This window comes from Myotis nattereri (assembly GCF_964212035.1).
Source record: "Myotis nattereri genome assembly, chromosome: 2".
In the NCBI taxonomy this organism is placed as follows: Eukaryota; Metazoa; Chordata; class Mammalia; order Chiroptera; family Vespertilionidae; genus Myotis; species Myotis nattereri.
In genome coordinates, this window is record NC_138076.1 from 57,606,946 (window position 1) to 57,616,089 (window position 9,144).

The 9,144-nt window shown below is 45.3% G+C and overlaps 1 pseudogene across 1 annotated transcript; it reads right to left on the reverse strand.

Annotated features, from left to right (window-relative positions):
- Positions 1–325: 325 nt before the first annotated feature.
- Positions 326–2,872, reverse strand: LOC308514630 (elongation factor 2-like; annotated as a pseudogene). The gene has a single exon. The product of its transcript is annotated as an elongation factor 2-like (transcript).
- Between the last annotated feature and the right edge of the window lie 6,272 nt (positions 2,873–9,144).

A 9,144-nucleotide genomic window follows, 5' to 3' on the forward strand; every position in this document is an offset into this window, starting at 1 on the left:
GTCTTTATTTTATAGGCAGATTCCACTAGGTAAAGTAAGGGTGTGGTTAAGATGTTTAAAATCTTCTAATCTACTCAATTACATGCACCTGAACTCTATCAAGCCCACATTACTTAGACACGTGGGGCCACATGTCTTGCACGGGACTTGCAAGTGGCAATGAGTGGACTGGGACTTGCATGTGGCAATGAGAGGACTATCCCCTCTCATCAGTCTGAGGCTTGAACCTGTCCAAACACTGTAGCCGCTCTCCACAGGTTTGTTGTGGTTGATCATGAGCCGATGAGGGGGTGGCCCCTGGGTGGCAGGCTGCAGGAAGGGCAACCTACAATTTGTCCAGAAAGTTTTCGAGGGCTGGGATGCCTTCCTTCAGGCCTTTGTGCTTGAATGTCTCAGCCACCACCTGGCTGGGGAGGCTGGTGTTACCAAAGAAGTCTCCTGGCAGGATCTACCAACGGTCAAACACACACTGTGGAAAAGCCTGGCCACCTGTGTTGGATCTCAGTTTGGCGATGAAGCCAAAGGACTAAATGATGGGCAGGTAGGCCTTCACAACAAACATGGGGGTGCCAGCCACCTGGGACTCCTCAAAGACATGGCCCTGCTTCCTGTTCAGGGCTCTGTAGATATCACCAACCACTTGCTCTGGACACTAGATTTCCACAAGATAGATGGGCTTCAGGAGTAGGGCTGGGCAGTTAGCACACTGGAGTAGAGGCAGCACCGGGCTGTGGGGATGATCTGGCCACCCCTGAGGCGGATAGCATCAGCATGCAGTGTTACATCATGGACATCGAAGCATACACCTTGCATGTTCTCCTCACACAGTGCCCTCACTTTTGTGACTCACTGGAAGCCTGCCTCTATGCTGTCCTTGATCTCGTTGAGATACTGCACACCTTTGACGATATCAGTAATGATATTGGGCCCAACGCCAATGGGCCTGAAGCACCAGATCTTGCAGGCCTCAGCCACATCCCACTTGTACTTCTCAGCCAGATATCAGCCAGCTGCTTGAGCTCCTGGCCGACAGACACTTCACCCTTGTCAATGCCCTCAGCCAGTCTGCTGGGGAAGGACCGAGTCCTCATGGACAGTTGATTGTCCTTATTGGGAGACTTGGACAGGCAGAGCACATTCGACTCCTCACTGGTTGTCTCATGATAAGACACAACAGGATCGGATTGCTTGATGGGAATTAGACATGGTCCTCCTCCAGGTCTGTCAGGCAATCTCCAGGTGCAGCTCACCAGCCCCAGCGATGATGTGCTCCCCTGACTCCTCAATGATACACTGCACCATAGGGCCTGCCTTGGCCAGCCGCTTTAAACCCCCCACCAGCTTGGGCAGGTCAGCCAGATTTTTAGCCTCACAGCAACCCTGATGACAGGGCTCATGTTGAACTTCATCACCCGCATGTTGGGGGCGTGCTCGAAGGTGGTGATGGTGCCTGTTTTCACAAGGAACTGGTCCACATCCACCAAGCCCACAATGTTCCCACAAAGCATGCCCTCCATGGGCTCCACATAATGGCCCATCATCAAGATTGTTCTCTGGGTGGGCTTCAGGTACAGGTTCTCCTTCTTCCCTGGTGTGTAGTTGGGCTCCATGATCCTGACCTTCAGGCCAGTGGACACCAGCCCTGAGAAGACTCGGCCAAAGGCATAGAACCAGCCTTTGTCAGAAGTCAGCACCATTTTGGAAATGTACATCATAAGGAGTCTTTGGGGGGTCACAGCTTTTAATGCCCATGGCTGCCTCATCGTTGTGTGTGTGTGTGGGGGGGGGTGCCTCATACAGTGGTACTTCTGGGCTGTCACAGGGGAGGGCAGGTGGATGGTGATCATCTGCAGCCTGGCATCACCAGCAGTGCATCACAGCCTTCAGAAGTGGTTTGCCTTCTTTGTCCTTATCTTCACTGTCCAACTTGATGTCCAGTTTTTCAATCAATTTTCCTGTCTCCTCTTTCTTGAAATTCATGATAGCTTCAGATACCTTGAAGAAGGGGTCCAGGGTAAGCTGGCAGAATGTCCATGGCAGCTTCTTGCCATCAGGGTTGGTGGCGGACTTTTGAATTTACCATTGGCTGGTTCAAAGTACCGGTCACCCCACAGCTTCTTCATCATGTCCTCCACTTTCCTGGCCCGCTCAGCAGGCCCCAGCTGGCCCTCACCCTTGGCAGCAAATTTGACCACATACATCTCTGCAAACTGCTTCAGGGTGAAGGCCCAACCATGGAGACCAGACCCAAAGCCAACAGTCCTGAGGACAGGGTCAGTCATGATGCTGTCCATGGGGCCACTCTTGCCCTCTCCATAGGTGGAGATGATGATATTGACATTATCCACAATGTGCTGGAAAGTCTGATAGAGTTCCTCAGACTCCAACTGTAGCTCAAGAAGAGCCCAGTCCATCTTGTTCATCATCAGAACAGGCTTAATGCCTCTGCGGTGCCTGCCTCAGCACTGTCTCCGTCTGCACACACATGCCAGATACACAGTCCACTACCACCAAGGCACCATCAGTGACACGGAGGACAGCTGTCACCTCCAAGGAAAAGTCCACATGTCCAGGAGAGTCAATGAGATTGATAAGGAAACTGAAAGCATCTTTGCTCTGCTTGATGAAGTTCAAGTCATTCTCTGAGGTCTTGTACCGGTAGAAGAGGGAGATGGCCGTTGGCTTGATGGTGATGCAACATTCCTGCTCATCAGTGAAGTGGGTCTCCCCAACCTGGGCAGAGTCAATGATACCAACCTTACACCCCAGGGAGTCCATCAGCATGGTCCACGTGGGCGATCACAGACATGTTCTGTATATTGGCCTTCTTGTCCATGATGGCCCAGATCTGATCTGCTCTGAAGTTCACCATGGTGGCAGATGGCGGTGGATTCTCCCAGACAGATCTGAGAGAAGGAAATTGCACCAAAGATGTGGCAACAAGGGTGGAAGAGCTCCACTAGATTTTAAATTATTGGGTGACTTATTTGAGAAATTAATTTTTCTTATTTAAAATGTAACTTTGAAAATAGGAAGCCATTTTTATGGTTCTATTCAAAGGCAGCTTTTAAAAAGATGCCTCTTATTTCAGTTCTTTGTGGTGGGTGAAGACCATAAATATATTTTAACCCTTTGAGTGCCAACCAATATCCTAGGAACTATGCTAAAATTGCCAAGGCATTTTTGCTGATTTTACAGCAGTTTAGGAAAAAAATTATGAATCGCAAGTAAATGAAGTTACATATTCAATATCTTCCACAAAATCATCATCTTCACAGCAAGAATTGACATATTTAGCAATATTATCATCACTAATAAAAGCAGACTTAGAACTGGACACTGCAGGAAGAGTGCGATAGCACTCCCGGCACTTTTGGCCAAAGACAGGAGGAGCGCGATCACGGTCCCCAGAACTCTAGATGTTAAAATAAATAATAGACTATCTATACTAATAAAAGGGTAATATGCTAATTAGACCGGGTTGATTGGCCATCTTCCAGACATCCGACTTCATTCTGGACAAAGCCATGGTGGTGGGGGCCAAGGCAGAGGTAGTTAGGGGTGGTTAGGCCAGCAGGGAAGGGTAGTTGGGGGCCAGATCAAGCCTGCAGGGGAGGGCAGTTGGGGGCAACCAGGCTGTCAGGGAAGGGCCACTGGGGGCGACCAGGCCAGCAGGGGAGCAGTTAGGGGTGATCAGGCAGGCAGGCAGAGGAGTTAGGGACAATCAGGCAGGCAGGCAGGCAGAGTGGTTATGGGTGATCAGGCAGCCAGGCAGGTGAGCAATTAGGAGCCAGAGGTCCCAGATTGTGAGAGGGATGTCTAACCCCTGTGGGATCGGGCCTAAACCTGCAGTGGGACATCCCCCAAGGGGTCCCCAATTGGAGAAGGTGCAGGCTGGGCTAAGGGAACCCCCCACCTGTGCAAGAATTTTGTGTACCGGGCCTCTAGTAATCTAATAAATAATAGATTGTACAGTTCACCAAATCTGGGTGAGAAGTAAATGTGAATCATATAGGAAAATCACCACATCTTAAATAACCCCTTTAGAAAAATAGTTTGTTTTGGAGCCTGCTGACTAGCCTGGGGAGGGACAGAAGGGACCCCCACAGGGGGTATACAGAAACAGACATAGTTGTAGAAGAGCTATCCCCATGTACTCAATGTATCATAGACAGGGCAAAAGCTTCCTCATCATTACAGCCCTTCAACTCTCCTCACAGACTTCCTGCAGAGACCAGGGACACATTTCTGACAAATTCCCAACAGTTTATTTTCAGATATTTTATTTAAATTGCTTCCTTCTCCTTGTAAAGTACGCAAAAGAAGAGCATTATCCCGTCCCCTCTGTACCTTCTGACTGCTGTTTCAAGGGATAACGAGCAAATTTGGATCGTCATTACAATGTTAATTTGTGCAGCAGACCCTGTTCATTGTCTTGCTATTATGATCACCAGGACAAGAAGACTGACTCTGGATAAAAATTTTTATTTGGGGCCAGTTGCAAAAATATTCATATATTGAAATGATAGAATTGTCTACTACTATCCTATAGAAAGGACTGAAAAACTCATTATGTCTCAGCCACACATCATCTATTATTATCTACTAGAGGCCCGGTGCACAAAATTTGTGTGTGGGGGGGGCGGCGGGTGGGGGTGGGGAGAGAACCCTCAGCCCAGCCTGCACCCTCTCCAATCCGGGATCCCTCAGGGGATGTCCGACTGCCAGTTTAGGATGTCCCTGGGATCAGGCCTAAAACCGTAGTCGGACATCCCTCTCACAATCCAGGACCGCTGGCTCCTAACTGCTCACCTGCCTGCCTGCTTGATCACCCCTAACTGCCCCTCCTGCCAGCCTGATCACCTCTAACTGCCCCCCCTGCCAGCCTGGTCACCCCACACAGCCTGCTGTTTAGTCATTTGGTCATCCCTCACTAACCCCCCTGCCAGCCTGGTCACCCCATGCAGCCTGCTTTTCAGCCTGCTATCCTTCATTAACCCAGAGTGCAGGTGAATGGGGTTCCTGGCTGGCAGGCCACTGACAGCAAGCTATTCAACAGCCGATTCTGTGAGGAATGGGTCTCCCTCCTCCCTCCTGTCAGGGTCCGGTTTGAAAGCTGGCTACACCCCCTGTTGGGCCAGACCCAGAGTTCTACTGTGCCCTGGCCTCCGCCTCAGCAACCCAGGACCGACTGCTGCTGGGTGCCCCTGGTGCTCTGAGGGTGGGTTCTTCCCTCAGGCCTCGCTGGAAACAGCTCGGGGAGGGAACCTCAGGGCCAGTGGGACTGATGGAAGTGGGAAAGGTGGCATGGAGGTGGTGCCTGCGCTTCTGATCACTTGCACACTGTGTTTTATACCACAGCATGTGGCAGCAGCTGTGAAGGGTGCCAATCAGAGACTGCAGGCCGAGCTGAAGCAGTGCCTGCAGGCCATCAGGAGCTCTCACAGTCATTGCTGCAGGGACCCAGGACTCAGTGCCTCCATGCTCCGAGGGCAGGTTCCTCCCTCAGGCCTCACCAGAAACAGCTGGGGAGGGCACCTCAGGGCTGGTGGGACTGATGGAAGGGGGGGGGGGGCGGGGGGCGTGGCATGGAGGTGGTGCCTACGCTTCTGATCACTTGCACACTGTGTTTTATACCACAGCATGTGGCAGCGGCTGTGAAGGTCGCTACTGAAACCCAGCGCTGACTGCAGGACTGATTTCCGGTTTGTCCAGCCTCCGGTCGTTACTGGTCATTATGGACCCAGGGTTTTTATATATTAGGATGCTCAGATGGCATCTTTTAAAAAAGGATATTTTAAATTGTAATCTTTTCTCCTTCAATGTTTTCAAACAGGCAACAATTATCCCAAATATTTTTCTGTCTTTTGGAGCTAGAATCTGAGTTTCAAATTTCCCCTTTGGGTGACCTCAGTGTAAATCTTATTGGTAGTGTACATGTAAATATTCAAGATATATCCTAACAGAAATACTAAAGTAGGAGAAAATAGAGAGAAAAAAAGACCTGGGACAATTGAGGCTTAATTTGAATCTCATAAGAAATTTTGGTTCTGAAACTAAAATATAATGTACAGCATGGTGACTACAGTTAATAATATGATATTGTATACTTCAGAGTTGCTGAAAGTAGATATTAAGCATTCTTACCACACACCAATAAAGAGTTAACTATTTGAGGCAATGGTTGTGTTATCTCGATCTTGATTGTGGTAATAATTCCACAATCTATATGTATATCAAATTATCACACTGTATACTTTAAGTATATATAATTATCCCCCCAAAATGTGTACACACTTTGAATGATTATAAAGTCAGTGCTTATTAACACACAGTGCAATTTCAAAATTTAAAAGAATCTATAGAAATGAATAATATTTTTTGTCAATGCCTGTTTTCAAATTGATGACCGTTCTGGTCCAGGTTCTGTTGATAACATGAAGCAATGAAGTCACAAACATCAAGAATTATTTTGTTAGGTATTTATCACCCTCAATTCATTGACTGTTGCCAGTTTTGTACAGTAAAGTTTATCTTTTATGTATCTCCATTAGAAAAAGTCTAGTGGAATTTTAGGATCAATTTTCTTTGTTCAAAGCTTAGTCTTGCTCCACCCATTATTTCAAATCAGTTAAGCCAGAAAAGGAGAGAAAATTAAGTGAATTATCAGTTGTTAAAGTGTTCATACATTTTTGGGGATACCCTATATTTGTCAATTATTCCTCAATAAAGTTAAAGAAAATTTGGTAAGTATTCATTGAAAGAATGCAAGCATTCTGAGATAATAGCAATCACATTAACAATTAACAATTTAAATCTCTATAGCACTTTATAGTTTACAACACATTTTCAAATTATGAAATGTTGGAAACTCTTCTTAGCAAATCAGAAAACTTCTGTAATCTTGAAAATTAAGTAGACTTCTGTAATTCAGGGGGGAATTTGGAGATTTTAGGGAATGGAATTTTGCCAGAAGAAATTTCCTGCTAATGTTGCCATTCCACAAGAAAAACGGCCCTCCTTTTTTCCTGCTTAACCTTAAATGGAAGTATTCTTCTTGGTTTCTCCCTTTAGCTTCTTCATAAATACGCATTCTCAGTTTCTTTCTGCTCTTGACAGCCAAATCTATATGTCCACTGTAACTCACTCACATAAATATTTACTAAGTGCATGGACCCAATGATGGATATAAAAAGTAGAATGAGGATCACTGATTCAAAAAAATTTCTACAAGAAAATTTTTCTGACCTAAAGAAAGACCTGAGAAATCACATTACTAGAGCCTTCTGACTGCCAAACAGGAAAAATTGAAAAAGACCACAACTAAACACATGGGCTGTTAGAATTTCAAGGGTGAAGATAACCTCCTAAATTTTCCAGAGAGATAAGTAGTTACCAATGGAGGAATAAAAATAAAGCTGACATAAAATTATTCACATCAACATAATGCTTGATGGTGGAAGAAGAAAAGAGCAGTGCCTCTAAATTTTTGAGGGAAAATGTTTTTGAACCTAGGCAGAATAATGGCCCCTAAAGAGGCTCGCAGCCTGATTCCCCAAACCTGTGAATATGTTACATTATAATATAACAGAAGTTACTTTGCCAATGGGATCAAGTTTATAGAACCTGAGATGGGGAGATTATCCTGGAATAGCCACACTGTCACCGTTTTTTAGAACCTTTTCTGGCTGGGTCAGAGGGACATGTGACAACAGAAGGGTCAGAGAAATGAGACCTGAGCTTTTGGTCCACCGTTGCTGGCTTTACAGATGGAAGCAGGGGGCAAAGAGCCAAAGTATTCAGTGGTCTCTGGACTCGTGAAATAGTCCTTAGTTTACACCCAGCAAAAAAATTGGTCACCTGCCCAGGCTGGTGTGGCTCAGTTGGTTGGGTGTCATTCCGTTCACCAAAAGGTTACGGGTTCAATCCCCAGTTCACATGCCTGGGTTGTGGTCTCGTGCAGGAGGCAGCCTGTCAATGTTTCGCTCTTATATTAATGGTTCCCTCTCCCCTTTTCCCTTCCTCTCTCTCTAAAAAGTAATACAAAATAATTAAAAATATTTTTTTAATGGTCACCTCAGCCTTGTAAGCACAAGGAACTGAATTCTGCCAACAACCTGAATGAGAAGAAAACGGAATATTCCCAGATCCTCAAGAAAGGAATTCAGTCCTGGTGCCACCCCCAATGAGGTCTGTGTTGGATGTCTGACCTACAGAAGTATAAGATAAGTAAAGTTGTGAGGTTTTTTAAAGCCAATTAGGACATTTGCTATATTCGTAAATTAATAACAATTTTATGCCTAGTGTTGGTTAGTTTGAAGGACAAGTGTTTTTAAATATATACAGAATCAGGATATTAATCTTCCAGTTACCCTTTCTGAAATATTCAGTTGAGAGGTACACATAAAAAAATATATGAAGACTAATAACAAGACTTTATAAACAATGGGACTAACTCAGTAGATGTGAAAAATAAAATTCCAGAACAACAGCTGTGCATCAGGGTTGGAAAGCCATCATCTCCACATGAAAACATTGACAATGATTGTCATGAAAATATTAAGGCAAATAAAATGTATTTCTTACAGAAGAGAATAAAGGACAAATGAAAGAGTTTTGAAATAGTGTGAACAAATGATATGATTTTTCCCCACAAAATAAGATCTGAGCAGTGATTGGAAACTGTACAGTTACTCTTTCCTCATATATCTTTGTGGTACATCAAACACTAGCAATAGCAAAGTAAGAAGTAGTTCCTTTCTAGGTCCAAAGAAATCAAAGAGGTCTCGAGAATAAAAGGGGGACTAGTAACCCACTAGATGCTGTGCTTCTGAGGTTTCCACCTAACTTATTACCATTTAGGGATTGCACGGACTGAAAGGGAAGACTCTGACATGACGTCACATGATGTGCCACTTCTTATGAAGATCATCTCGAAGTGGGAGAGGTGCCAAGGTACAATCTGCCTCTTGCATCTGGCTGAGACTTTCTGTTTATTGAATTTTTTTCCACACCATCTGATAGTGGAGCCAAATTGTATTTTTGACTGGAAATAACTCTCTTTTGGAGAACATCATTGATTTAATGAAGACACACTTGCAAGCGTTCTGCAGCACAGCTGAAATTTCACTTACCTTTTAGCAT